Genomic DNA, 15,318 nt, shown 5'->3' with positions numbered 1-15,318 from the left:
GTAACAGGCACTGTCGCTTGTTTTTTTTTTTTTTAAATGATCAAACTCAAGAGTTCCTCATTATCAGGGTCACGGAGGCTTTTTTGTTTGTGGTGCTGTGTTTTTCTACGGAGCGGCTGGGCCCGTTTTTTTTTTTTTCACATGAGAAAAGTCCCCCAACTGTCACTGCACTCCCACAATCTTTCCAGCCAACCCCCTCCAGTAAAGTTCCCATGGTGGTCCTTGGACGGCTCACAGACGAATGCTCCAACTGCCTCAGTCAGATATGGAGTTTGCTCGGGACGTCACACCACAGTGTGATTTCAAATGTGTACAAGCTAGTGAGGCATATTTATAGTGTGAATCCATGTTCTAGCGTGCTTTAAAGCCGTTTATTTTCATTTATTTCCAACAGCCTGCTTCAAATCTGACTTGATTTAAAAAAAAAACAAAAACAAAAACAAAAAAAAAAAACGTGGGAGACCACAGACACAGTGAACTTTGGAACCGGTTTTCAATGTTTTAATCCTGACGTTTAATCAAACCATTTCAGGGTGCAGATTTATGGTGACTTCAGAATATAAACAGACATGGGGGACTGTCGGCATCGTCCGCTAATAGCTGCTGAAGGAGCGATGGTTTGTGCTGAGAAACGGAAAAAAATAAAATGTGGATCAAGTAATGATTCAGAAGACAGAATCCACATCAAGCCTATACTCGTTACGGTTCTAAACAAGAGTACGCATCTTCTGATTCCCAGTCAACTCGCTCTTATCGGTTATTGCCGAGGTTCTGCCCCCAATCGCTGTTCAGTCATAAATATCACTGTGTTTAATACGGTTTAATACTACAGGATAATTTGGCCAGATAATCTGTTCAAATCAGCCTAAAAATCGGAAGATGCTGACGATTGTCGGAAGGGCAATTGTCCAGATTTCAGTGGCTTAACTGAGCATATTTTGTGGTTCCTTTTCCTCTGTTTCTGATGCAAAAGACTGCGTCCTGCAGTGAAGCAAGGTAATGCAGAAATAGCAGAGGGAGGGTGGGGAACAGTGACCCAAAGGATGGTGAAAAGTTGAATATAAAAAAGCTCTCCTCTGGTTAAATATTAACAGGACATGCAACTTCCCTGACAACTTCCCTGAATCTCTGGCGAGGTGTACATGCGGCACATAAGAGTCCCTTTCTCTTCTGAATCCCGGCCTGAAGCTAAAAGCTGAATCTCGGCCTCGCCTCAGTGCTCACAATTAAAGCTTCGGAGCGACGTCTGCTTCAGCTAACTGTCACATCTATATCAACAAATCAAGTAAAGCGTACATAACTTTTAAGGCTAAATCTACAATCGCCCCTGTTTATACAGTGAAACGGAGCAGGTCGGAGAATCGATCTCTCCCAGGAACTCAGGCGCAGAAGAAGGAAAATAATTCCATATGATGTGGTTGGAATTTCGAGGAAAACTGTAAACCATGGCAATGGGTAAATCCCAAAAACTAACACTTGGCTTGTTAAAAAGGGAGCATTGAGACGTCGGAGCTCTCGACTCGCCAGATTTCAAAGTGATGTAATACATACACGGAGCGAATGGCAACTGGATGATGGACTGTGGCCATGACCTCTGTGTCTAGGGAACCCATTTTCATAGTAACTAAACACCAATGAAATGTCTGCCCTGGAATGAGCCAAGCCAGAGCACAAGCCGTCCAATAAAAAGGGATAGGGATACATAAATATGCTGAACAGGAAATAATATTGGGAATGTAAAATGAAACTACACAAACCTCTACTAATGACCCCCTTAATTTCCTCAGAACTCCATTTTATCTGTCGCTAATAAATGTATCAAGACTGGAAAAGTCTGCTCTGTCAATCGGTCCAGTTTTATAGCTCCAATTTTGACGTGCACTTGTTAATAGAGCAGAGCAATTACCTTTGACTCGCAACAAACCTCACGTCCGTCAATAACAAAATGACATTGTCATGTTCTGAAAACACGACGACACGAACGTTGACGACGACTCTAATTTCGTTCAATTACTCCTCGACAGGACAGCCAGAGAACCCCGGGCCATGCAAGCCTGGTTTTAGCCCTGCGGCATGTTAACCGATAAGCAGGCAGAGCATGTCAAGCTTGTGGGCCAGCTGGCAGGGCTCGAGTGTTTGTGTTGTGCTAGTTGGGATGTCAGTGCTAGTGTGGGCAGAGAGGGGGCTGGAGGGGCTACAGGAGGACCAGGCCTCCTCCAGACTTGGCTGCTCCAACTAAATGGACCAGATCAATCACATTGGACGGCCCTGTGACAGTGAGTTAAGGTTCTACGGCGCGGCGCGGCGTTTTTGGACGCAGAGGCCCCCTCAGCGTGGATAGCTGGCTTAGGCTGGCAGACACACGTGCCACGGTTCCTCTCGCTTTTCCTTGGGCTCGGCGAGCAGATGGCGATGGCAAGGGGGGGGGGGCGGCAGTCGCAGAGCCGCACGTCAATCCCAAACCCCCCCCCCCATCCGTCCGGAGACAAGTGATGAGAGAGATTAAAGTGTGGGAGACGAAGTGGATGGTGTTGTCGGAGAGTGGACTTGTGTCCACACACACACACACACATACACACACACAGCTGGGGCAGAGCTTGGCCTGGCCCGAGGCTGCGTCCACGAGGCGTGGCACCGGATCGTGGTTTGGGGAGTACGGTGGCAATGGAGGTCCCAGACAGCAGTGCAGTATGGTAACATGTCTGAGGTCTGCCTGGCACTGCTTCTGTCAGGGCGAGTGCATGTGTGTGTGTGTGTGTGTGTGTGTGGTGTGCGTCCCAAGTGGCCGGCTCTGTGTTTGGTGGCAGGGCGAGCCTCATGCTGAAACACTCAAGAGGCAGAGTTGGAGGAAAATATGACCTATATTGCTATAAGGGAAGGAGGATGCTTAGCTTTCAAAATGTTCACTGTGAACACCGTAATCTGAACGTGAGGAAAGGAATACACAACATTTTGTCTTAGAAACAGATATTTCTATGAGCACAACCTTCTATGCTTCAAAGTGACCGCGTCGTTTGTCAATCTGTTCACAATGTCAAAAGCAAGAGATATATGTTGGAGAGTCTGACCTGATTTCCAGCGAGTCTATAGCACACAGAGTGCCATTGTTTGCGCGGATCCTTTGTAAGTTCCTCGGGCAGAGGCTCGAGAACGTATACAGTTGGACGGTGCGTGCAAAACTGCTGCAGGCATGTCGATTCTTAATCCTGAGTTTGATCTGATTCTTTATTGTTTTACAGGAAACAGTGAAGAGGGGGTATTAGCTTGTTACACTGCTTTGTTTATTTCCCTGACAATGAATCCTCCCACTTGTTCCTATATGCAAGTGGCAGTTTTCTGAGGTTTCTGGGAATCTGTGCATTACTTTCATCTTGCTGTAGTAATGTTGTTTAAATTGATTTGAATTAGTGAATCAGCTCGTATCACAAGAATCATTGTGATTGAGCCTTTCTGTTTAATTCCACTGGCTACTCTCTGTCTCTGAAATTGTTATCAGCACCAAGGAGGTTTTGTTTTTGGTAAAGTAAATAACTTTTCAGCCTTATGATATGGATTCAGGGACAATCTTGAAAAAGTGTTCAGTCTTGACAACTGAAAGCTTTAAAAACTGGTCCTTCAACTCACGAAAGGTCATCCATTTGCTTCTCTTTTACTATTTTATGGGGAGAAATAGACACAAGCGAAAGAAAAAAGATGATTTTATAATAGTAAAGATTCACACAGACCCCTCCTTCGGTGTAATTATAACTTACTTTGAAAAGCATTGGACATAGAACATAAAAAACAAGGCAGCGTTTCACCGTTTTAAAGATATAAATAGGCACAAGACGAAAAAAAAAGTGCTGGCGTAATCAAAACAAAGGGATTCACATAGAGGCCTCCGTCACGGTCATTACAATGCACACTGAAAACCTCTTTAAGAAGCTTTCTACAACTTCCACGCATCCCCTCTGTGGTCGGAAAAAAGCTAAAAGTTTTGAAAAGTATTTAACTCCTCCCCTCTAATCACCGGCGCCAGTAACCAACGCGTTCTACGGCGTCACAAATATTTATCAGAACCGTCTCTGGACACTGTAACTAATTGGAGATCCTTTTTTCTTTTTTTTTTGTTGTTATCACTCCTCTCTTGGTGGTTGAAATGTAAACAGGGTGTTATGAAAGTGCCCTTATGGCGCGGAGGGAAGCGAGCGAGGCCACTCTGGCACTTACACGGCATGCCTTATAAATAAGTAATGGTACTGGACGTGTAGCGGTTAGTCATAGTGAGGGAAGGTCTGCGCATCAACCCCACCTCTGTTTGCCTTGTACATATTTCATAAGATGCTGGGCTGGAGGGAAGTGGGAGTTGTGGGGTATATGGAAGGGTGGCTGAAATAAAAGGGAGCTCACACAGGCTCCTCTCTGTTCACTGTCATGGCTCTGTTACTATTAATAATACCAAGTGTCCTCTCTCGCTCTACTGATACAATTTCATGCTGTTTTTCTCCTCCCTTACCTTCCTGTGTTTGACAACAAAATAGAGCCAGCTGCCACCGTGCCTGCTGTAGCACGGGGGTAACGCAGCACAGGTTGCACAGTGTTAGTTTTAACAATTAAGACAAAGTTTCCTTAACACAGTCCAGATGACCATTTCCCCTCAAGGGTCCTGATCAAAGTTGGCGTGGAAAAGCACACACACACACACACACACCAGGCTCTGAGAGGTAAGACACTGCAGTGGCGTGTAAGACTCATCCATGATCAAGTTTACAGTGTGTGTTTTGTTCTGCACGGGTCTTTAAGTCATCTTCAATGTGAGTTTGTAAACAGTGAACTATTTCATTTGGTTAATGAGCTTTGGTGTATTGATTAGAAACACACGAAGCAGCTCGACTCTCACTAATGTTTCCTTTGTGTCAGTCAGTGACCTTCGGGTCTTTATGATGGAGGTCATGTTTTCCCGGATGGATTGGGATCGTGTTTAGTGTTTAAAGCAACACCTTGAAGTATTGATATGAAGGTAGAGAGAGGAAGCCATACAGCGCAACATCATACTTAAAAGACGACCACAGGCAAAAACCAATAAATAAAAGTGGGCCTCGGATTATGTGATGATTAATAACTATCACATTTCGCCTGGATAGATTGTACTTCATTATAGCTCATTTAAACTCCGCTTAGAACACATGATAAGATGGTAACTATTCAGAATATTGTTCTCTCCCCTCCCTGATGGACATTTACACCCCCTGGTGCCTGAGTAAGGCACAAAACATCATCAAGGACAGTTCACATCCTGGTAGTTTGACATGTTTGACCTGTTGCCGCTACAGGTACATCAAAGTAAGAACAAACAGACTCGATAAAAACAGGGAATTTCTCCCCGGAAGCCAACATCGTTCTGAACTCATACATTTCTCCCCAACAATCAATCTCTGTGCAATATTTTTCTATTAAAATCTTTTCTATTATTCATGTATGTATGTATATATATATATATACATATATATGTATATATACATACATATATATATACATACATACATATCTCCACACTAGATCAGATGTAGGCTGTCAGCCATTAGCAGGTGACAGGGATCAGTTAACCACTGAGTGGATTCTAGTGACAGGTCATTTAAATCACAGATGCCTTTTAGACCTGGGCGTGTGTGCTTCTAACATCAGTAGAGCTGATATTGAAAGAGGCGTGGCCTATCTTCTGCAGCGAACGAGTGAGGATAAACACACAGATGTGAAAAAAGTCATGATTTGGGAAGTACTGACCTACCCCTTGTTGCCATCATGGAGGACGAGGTGAAAACCCTGTAGCTGCCACATAATTCCATCCAGGCAAGATCCAGACACAGATGAGAAAGTGGCTGCCGGCCAAATATTCCATTAGATATGCATCATTTGGTGGACATTGCTGTGTACAGAGTACATACAGCAAGAGCTAATTACAATTACCTCTCTGTCCCGACCAGCTAATTCTATATTCAGCGGGTAAATGAGTGTATTTGTGTGATCAGTTAGCCTTTCTGAATCCTCTCTGGGCCACATGCACCGACTCCATTTTGAACTGGCACTGTCCCTGCTACATTATGACCTTCATGTTATACTAGATTCTTCCTCTTTCTTTTCTTTTCTTTTATTGTTTCATGTGAGTGACCAAGCAGTGAAAACAGGAGTGATTGAAAACTGGCTTTTTATTGACAATGGGTGTGTGTCCCCTGCCCCCCCCCTCCTCCATGGCAACACATGGTTCAGTCCAGTCAGCTGACTCCACCATTTTGTTCTCCTCAGCCCCTTGCCATAGCTTTTGGTGAACCAGGAGGAGGCCTCACATGAGCACAGGTAAGACAATTCAAAAGTGGATTCAAGTTTGCAAAAGAACACAAACCTAAATGGGAATGATTGAAGTGTAGTTCAGTGAAAATGGAATTGTGAGTTAAGATGAGGTGGTAACTAATAAGTTGGTTGATTGAGTGAGTGAGTGTGTGTGTGTGTGTGGAGGCACAGGTGCTACCAGGTGTGGCCTTGGCCTAGGCTTTCCCCATTAGCCATTCCAGTCTGCATCACTGACGCTGTCTGACTGTGTGCGATTATATGACAGTTGACCATACCACCAATCAATGGGCAAAAACATGCGCCGCTACAAATGCTGCACTGAAATAAATGTGCAGGATAGTGTTTCAACCAGAGCAGTGGAACAGAGGGAAACCAATTTTTCTTAAAAAGTAAATGTGCTCATCGAAGCTAATATCCCTGCATGTGCTGTCTCTTTCGTTAAATGACGCGATAACTTTTGTTTGGCGGAGTGAAAGTCGTGTGCAAAGAAGAACATGTATCGAGGAAATGGCTCCTCTTCATGATTTGATTAAAGTTATACTTCATGCTGGGACGCCATTTCACTCCCAGAGCATGTATCAAACACGATAACGTGACACTATTTACATCGTAATTGGACAGTTTGTCACATTATAAAAGATATTGTGTCATGATAAGGTTGTACATCATAAAATGTAACGTGAAAATATATTGTTAGAACCTGTAATATGTTGAATGACATGAATTTGTTTTTGAGATTTAGATTAGATTAGATTTTTTCTGCTAATCTAGTCGTTCCATCTGAGTGAAGTGACGCAATTATCACCAATGTTAAAATACAGTCACAGTCATTATTTAATTTGTTATCATTATTTAATTTGTTTAATCTGATCACATATATACAGTAGAACAGTACTTCTGTTTTTTTGTTAGTTTTATAGGAACTATGGTTCTAATCAATTTAATCCCTGTTTTGTGATCTTACCTGTTTGTTTGTTTTTTTCTCCATCTGGCAAATACTTTATTTATCCGTAAAAACATATAATAAGTGCAGAGCACCTAACCTGTTGCCAGGTTACTGATAGCCTGCAAGCACTGCCTCAGAAGGTGGAACAAAGCCAGAGCAGAAAGCTCGCCGAGCCCCAGCAGTACACCTCTAAATGTGTCTGTTTGCAGACCTCTCCTCTCTCTTTGGAGGAGGTTAATGGGAGGCAATGGTCGCATTGGTCCGCTGCCATGGGCAAGTAAGCCTCAGGTCACCACAGACCTGACTGCACTTTCTGTGTGTGCGCGCATCTGGCTATGTGCAATTGACCAGAATATGACCAATGTAGGATTTTGAGCTGCTACATGAACAAAGTACTACACTGAAAACTGCAAGCTGGTTCACAAATTACACATTCTGAACAAACATGGTGATTATTCCTGCATTTTAATGTCACTGGCCAAGTCGGGACAGCTTATTTTAGACATGTGTGATTTCGCCACACACTGCCGGGGGCATTTGTTTTGCGCAATATTCAACGCGGTGAAAATCCTGAGCTTTATTTGCGGGTCGAGCGCCGCAGAGCAGAGTTATCAGAAGCGCGAGCTTAACCGCAAGTGAAGTGCTGCGAAACTTGCCGTGCGTGTGCGTTGTATTGTATACCTGGTGTTGAGTTATGTGGGTCAGACGTTGTGCTCCTGGGGGCCAATTCCAGCCTGCAGCTGAGGGATTTGGCTGAGTCAGCATCTCCAGTCCACTCCCAGGGACCAGGAAGCAGCGCTGTGTTCCACTGTGACTAGGCAACCAGCCTCAATGTTATGTGCACGCATGCAACTGCCTCTAATTTAAGTCTGGCTGTGTCCCACTTTTACCTCAGGCCATCAGGACAAAAAAAAAAAAAAAACTTTGCAATATCAGTCCACAAAGGTGACTTATACATAGAAAACAACTGTACATCCAGTTTCACTCTTTAGATGCTGTATTGTTGAATACATTCTCTTCTTCTTAGACTTACTTTCTGTGCCTATATATAGATTTACTTGGAATTTAACGCTCTGCATTATCAATGACAGTATAGCAACAATATTGGAACATATGTTGAACAGGTGCTGCAAGAAGACCGACCTCGTTTTCCATGTTACATTTTCTACTTTCATGACTTGGGATTTAAATAAATATTATTTATTCTCGTAGACACTTAAAACCATCTCTCACCTCTTTGTGCAGCGAGCTGTGTGGTCGCCTGGAACCAGTGAAAAGGGCAGCGAAAAGTCAGCCAAGGCTTGCCCACGTACCTCACTAATTAAGCACTTACTGTGGTTAAACTCAATATTGTAAGACATGGTGTCCCTGTGTCCAGTGGTGTAAAATGTAAATAATGAAGGTGTTAGATTAAAAATAACGTTAATATATAGAGTATAGAGCAAGTATCCAGACATAACATGATTACATTTAGTCGCTAGAAAAGTTAAAATCAAAGAAAGAGTTCAATATATGATTATATAGAGCTCAATTCTTAATGCCGGGGATGACAGAGTTGTTAGGGTGATGCAAATGGATATATTGTGTTCAGTCGTTCACACCGCCCGTCCTGTGATGAATAATAAAGTTTTATTCATTTTTTCCATCTCAGGTTTCATGTGATGGAACCCACCCCCCGCTGACACTCCCCACATCTCTTCTTTATGACGGGATACGTGCAAGTGTTATAGGTAAGTCAGAGGTCCTAGCATCTACAGCAGGGGCCTCAAACTCAAATGACCTGGGGGAGAAAAAAAACAACTGTTCAGTCAAACAATGTCACAATATTACACGATTTACATCGAAAATAATATTTTTCTGGTAATATTTCAAAATAAAAGTGCCTGTTTTGATATGGAACAATAAATGTTCATGATAAATGTATATGTGACGCAAAATTAGACTGTAAATAAAGAAAGAACAGACAGAAATAATTACAGTAACAGGCTGAATGTCAAATTAGTGCCATCTAATGGTGAGACTGCAGGTTGCGATAAACAAATATAATTATATGTAGTTTATTTATGCTACACACTGGGTCTACAAAGATTTTTTTAATATATTAATAATATATTCCTTCAAATGACTTATCATGTTCAGTGTTCTCTTGGTCACAAAGGTGTTGGACACCTTCTCTCTGCTCTCTCCGTCGCTCCCTCTCTGATCAGATGGGGCCACATTATTACTTTTCTGTTGAAAGGTTACTGTGGATACAAGGCTACTACTTAATCGCTCAGCTTGTGGCATTTAGAGCCACCGCTGCCTGCCCCTATAATTATTCACTCCCAGCCATTCCATTCATTGCTCTTGTTCAGCTGCGATATGAATAATTGTGCAGTGAACCGTCTCTGGGTCCAGTGAAGTGCCCTGGATCCTGTTATGGGTCATTGTGATTAAGAGGTATAGAGAGTAATTGTGGGAGTTTTTTTTTTTGTTGAGTCAATCGAGGTTGATAGCATTGGCTGTCATTGGCCATCTGTCGCTCTTGCTGAATCAAAACATTGGGTTATGGAGTTTTATTAGACTCGTGCAGTTATTTGGACTGAGCCAAATGTGCTGAAATTTCATCTTGGACGAGAGACATACAGTATGTTGTTATGTACTAATCTTCTTGGTCATTTTTGTTGGGTTTTTCAGCACGTCTGTGATCGGATGTTTCTCAAAATAATTGTCTATTTATGGTACGGTATGATCCAAAAACATGCAGATTTGGGGATTGGGCAAAATTGGACGCTCTAAATTGACCATAGGTGTGAGAGAGAATGGTCGTTTGTCTCTATGTGGCCCTGTGATGGACTGGCGACCTGTCCAGAGTGTACCAGCATTGGCTGTCATTGGCCATCTGTCTCTCTTGCTGAATCAAAACATTGGCTTATGTAGTTTGGTTAGACTCTTGCAGTTATTTGGATTGAGCCAAATGTGCTGAAATTTCATCAGAATTCCACAAACATACAGTATGTTGTTATGTACTAATCTTCTTGGTCATTTTTGTTGGGTTTTTCAGCACGTCTGTGATCAGTTTTCCCAAATGTTTTTCAAAGTAATTGTATATTTGTGGAACAGTTTGGTACGATACGGTTCGAAAACAGGCAGATTTGGGGATTAGGCAAGTTGGACACTCTAAATTGAGGTGTGAGAGTGAATGGTTCTCTGTCTCCAAGTGGCCCTGTGATGGACTGGCGACCTGTACCCCGCCTTTTGCCCTATGTCAGCTGGGATTGACCCCAGCGACCCTAAAGCTGAGAAGATGAGTGAGAAATAGTACAAAAATAAGCAGCCCTGACTGTTCCAAAGTGAACCTTAGCATGATGGAAACACGGCAATAGAACCCCTCCTCACTATATACACTATAGATTTGTCAATTGGAGCACATGTCTTAGTTCACAGTTCTGATGTAAATCAAGATAACAGCAAACAGCAGTGTTTCATTACATTTTATGCCTTTATGGGCCTCAGAACACGTTTTTATTATGGTTTGGCTACTGTTTTTTTTTTTTCTCGTGTGTGCGTCAACAGCTTATGTTTCAGAGGCTGGCCGCTTTTACAGTAACTCCTGATGACAATGCTGTGGTGCACAAATTGCATACACATTTTTTTTTCTTGCAGCCCTCCCCACAGGAATAACAATTTGTTTCACCCAACATAAACACAATGCCATAATAAGGGCTCATTATGAGGCGAGCAGATTCATTTTGTCTGTAACAGGAGAAAGCGCTCGGGAGATTTAACATGACAGCTCCTTTACAAGGATAAACATTTGTCTTTGATGCATTGCTGGATTTTTACATGGGGTGCTTTCTGTGCTCAATAGCGGTTCACTGAATGATTTGATGGGGCGGGGGCACGGGGAAGGGGGGGGGATGTATGTATATGCTTCTCTTTTGATGAGAAATGAGAGTCATTAAGCACTTGATTCAGTTCCTATGGTTACATCTTAGATCAGTCTTACACGGCTGTGATGTAGTGGACTGAGAAAAGGATGACAGGTATTCTCTACATGAGATGAACGCACCATCTGTAGGTGAATTATGAAGGGACTCTAATGTGGCAAAATGGAATCCAAGTAACCCAGATACAGTGAGCGTTAAAAGCTCTTAGTGGACTTACGTCTTTAGTGGACGGAAATCAAAGACACAAGTACTTTCCCTCCCTGTGCGTTTGTCTCTTTCTGAGCCAGCGTTAGTCCTCAGCGCTGAGGAGCAAGAGGCTGCTCGCTGTTAATACTCTCCAGCAGAGAATTCATTTTAGCCGGGACAGAGTGCATCATGCCAAAGGGAAGACTTCCTGACCCACAATCCGCTTAAGCCCCGACCGAGGGCGCAGTGAGTAACGTCTCCCCGCAGCTCGGTGTCACGGAGAAAAGCATGGAGAAGCGAGAGGTCTCGGGAACAGGGAGGCAATCGATTTCCCCTTTGGGGGGGAACCCGACACACGGGCCGCTGCCGCCTCACTGATTCCTGTCTTCCGCCTCTCGCTGCCCTCTATCGTTTGCTCTCTTCCTCCTCACTCCTCCACCTTCATCCACTCTTGCTCACCTTACCCGAGCCCACCTGCCAGACTTATAGAGGAGGAGGGGGGTTTATACTCCAAAGTCTCTGCTTCCAATGAATCCAACAGCCTGAGCTGTGTGACTCTGGCCTGACCCAGCCCTAATTAAACACAATTAGATAAATCCCATGGACTCTGGCATAATCCTCTGGACTGCAGCAGGAGCAGGAGGGGAGCACACCAAGAGAGATAGTTGAGGGGAAAGAGGGAGACTTGGCAGGAGAAGGGACGGCACATCCCGACAGAACAAAGCCAAGCAGAGCGTCTAATGTATCAAACACATGGATTAGCGGTTAGCTGGGAGAGCTGGGGCAGAGCAAGAAGCCTGCGGTTTCCAGCTTTCTTGGAGGCTGACTTGGCCCAGTGAGAGACGGAGGGCCCCAGTTAGTCTTGTGGGAGGCAGCAAATCCATTTTTGAATGTGTAAATTGACAACTTTATAAAGATAAGTAAATATATCATAACTCTGTCCGGGGAAGATTTATTTTTGTTTGAAAAGACAGGTGCTGTGATTATTAGTTTTCCACATTTGTGTAACTAGAACCCCATGATGAAACATGGGGGTAAAAAAGGAGAAACAGAAGGCAGGGGTAGTGGGGCTGCAAGTTTGGTCATGCCATGCTGAATGGAAGTCAAGTCACACTTATTAGCCCACTTTCAGTGAAAAGTACTGCTAATACATTTAAAACTGTAATGCATAACTTTTAAACTTATTTTGATAAACTTTTTGAGTGTATGTTCAATATTAAAACAAGCTTTCTGATTTTTCAGCTTCTTAAATGTGAATATTTTCGGGTTTTATTTGCTCTACAAGACATTGGAGAACATCATCAATTACAGGTTTGAGAAACACCGATCACGATTAACTGACTATTAACTCGATTAATAGAGAAAATTATCGACCGATGAACTGATTCTGAAAATAATCCTCTCTCTCCACGACATTCCCGCGCTGCACACAGGAAGTGACCTGTTCTGTGTCAAGACAAATGGAGGCAAACGGCATCATGAAGCTAGTGAAGTGCAAGCGGGTTGTAGTGTGACAGAAAACACAAAGAAAAGTTTCAGAAGTGAGTTCTACTGGACCAAACCGAGACGGAATAAACACACTAACAACAACTGTCATCAAAAGTTATAAATTGCAGCTTTGAACCCGACCTAGGTTGCAATCTGAATGGATGAAATGTTATCTCTCCTCAGAACATGATTGAACCAGGCTCGGTCGGGGTTTTTTTTTTTGGTTCAGCATTTAAGGAACAACTCGCGGCGTCCAGAACAAGTTTGATAACGGATAGTTCATACGGAGCAGTGACTGTGAGCCTCCTCGCATACGATCGTCTTTACCGCCTCTCCTATTGTGTTACGAGGGCTGCAATATTTTCATAACCGTGGAAAGATAATCTCGCACTTGACTGCCAGTATTGAGTCATTTCAACAGACCCACTTTTGGCCATGTATTATTCACGGGTATTCAAGCCCCACTCTGGCCCAGGGAGGAAGTGCTCTCTCCCAGTCTCCGTCACAGGATATCAGCCTCTAATTCATTATTCAACATGCTGGAGCAGGGCCACTCACTCTAACTCAGTGATGCTGCCTGGACAGGAGAGGATCGTTTGGGACTACACAGGCTGGTCCAAGGCCTCCAGTGATTTCTTTCTTCTTGTATCTGAACATGTCTTTGCCTTGATGGACCGATGGATGGATGGATGGGTGGATGGATGGATGTGGGTTTCAAATCTAGTTGCAGATGTTATGCTGTGTGGCGCCCGGCAATCACAGTTGTTTACCCACCTGAAGATGGCAATGATGGTGCAATTAGTGACTCTAATGATAATGGGGGATGCAGCTGTGGCTTGCTGCTGCTATGACAATAATGACAATACAACAATAATAATAATAAAGAATGCTACGCTAAACGGAGAACTCCATGATTAATAAATGACACGTTATTTCAGCACGCTGCTATTTCTCAAAATCACTTTAAAGCCCCCATTTCCACCGTTGGTCAATTTTGGTTCAGCTCATTACGTAATGGTATAAAATTGAGTTTTCACTGTGTTGCGTTTAGAGTTTATTAGCGAGCTACCCTGCGTCGCGCCGCTTACCGTAAGGGTCACAGCTGCGTAAGCGGCTGCATATCTGCCCAGCCCCGCACTTGTTACAAACACCCTGACACATGTCCATACACAGATTATTACATCACGTGCGCCTGACTTACTGCTCAGCGTGCTGAGAAACCGTGGGGTTTGTTATATCTGACAACTGTGATGCCTTGCAAAGTGGGAAAGGTGAGGGATGTTTCCCGTTGTTCTCTGTACTATAATTGCGACCGCTGTAGCTGTCAACTTGTTTTTGTGACGGGGAAAATTGCAATCCAAAAAAAAAAATCGAGCAGTGTGGTGGAGAAAAGGTCACATTTGAGAGGCTGGATGGAGATCAATCAGTGTAAATTGGGTCAGTACCGTGGTGGTCTCAGGAGGTGGATGACAGCAGGGAAACTTTCTGGTTTTGGGGTCATCTGTGCCCCTGACAGAGCTGGTTGGAGACCAGTGGGCGAGTAGCTGACCACCATCCATTTCCATGACTCCGTCTTGAGATTATCTGCCTTGGTTTCTAGAGCTGTGCTCCAGTGCGTCATCTATAATCTCTCTTTCATCCTTTACTCTCTCCAACCTCTTTTTCCTCATTCACCTTCATATTCTATTGTCCTCATCACCCTCTCCATATTTCGGCTGTAACCTTTTGTCCTATATTGGAGCAGTGAATGAAGTCAATTGAGTAATTGTTAAAATATAAGTTTCAGGCACTTCTTTTATTCATTGTCAGACATAATCTCCAGCCTTGATGGTGTATTCCAAAAAGTAAGCCTGACATACATAATTACCTGTGCCAGTGTCCCAATATTTTAATAAAGGATTATTATTGATTAGTTTACCATAAAAAGGTTAAACGGCAGGTGACTTAGACCCTGTAACCCTAATTCTAACCTTGTAAAATCCGATTTTTTGTACATAGAAAGCTTTAAGCTTGATATTGTGTATATATATTGTTGTGATTTATATTGTGATATATATTGATGTTGACTGATATTAGATATAAAAAAGTATTTTCTAATAAGATTTATTGCTATATCGCCCAGCCCTGTATACCACATAAACAGAGGGCTGTAGTTCAGCAGCAGTCCTTCACCCCTCTCTCGCTCTCTCTTCCTCTTTATCAGCAGCACCTGCAGCCTCACAGCAGGAGCCTGCTCCTCTTTCTGTTCTTCTTCTCGTTCTCTTCTCATTTCCTCATCTGTAGGGATTTTAGATAGAAGTGTCAGAGTTAGTTTTTTCTTTCCCCGTGTGTTACATCTTACATCCAGCTACGTTCAACGTTTTCAGGACAATGACATCTGAGCTGGCCAAGGCGGTAGCGCACTGTCAGAGCAGCTGCGGTGAACTTGCAGTGAACTGATGA

Source organism: Solea senegalensis, linkage group LG5 (genome assembly GCF_019176455.1).
Source record: "Solea senegalensis isolate Sse05_10M linkage group LG5, IFAPA_SoseM_1, whole genome shotgun sequence".
Classification (NCBI taxonomy): domain Eukaryota; kingdom Metazoa; phylum Chordata; class Actinopteri; order Pleuronectiformes; family Soleidae; genus Solea; species Solea senegalensis.
The sequence above is the reverse complement of the archived record's forward strand: the minus strand, read 5'-3'. Positions refer to the sequence as shown.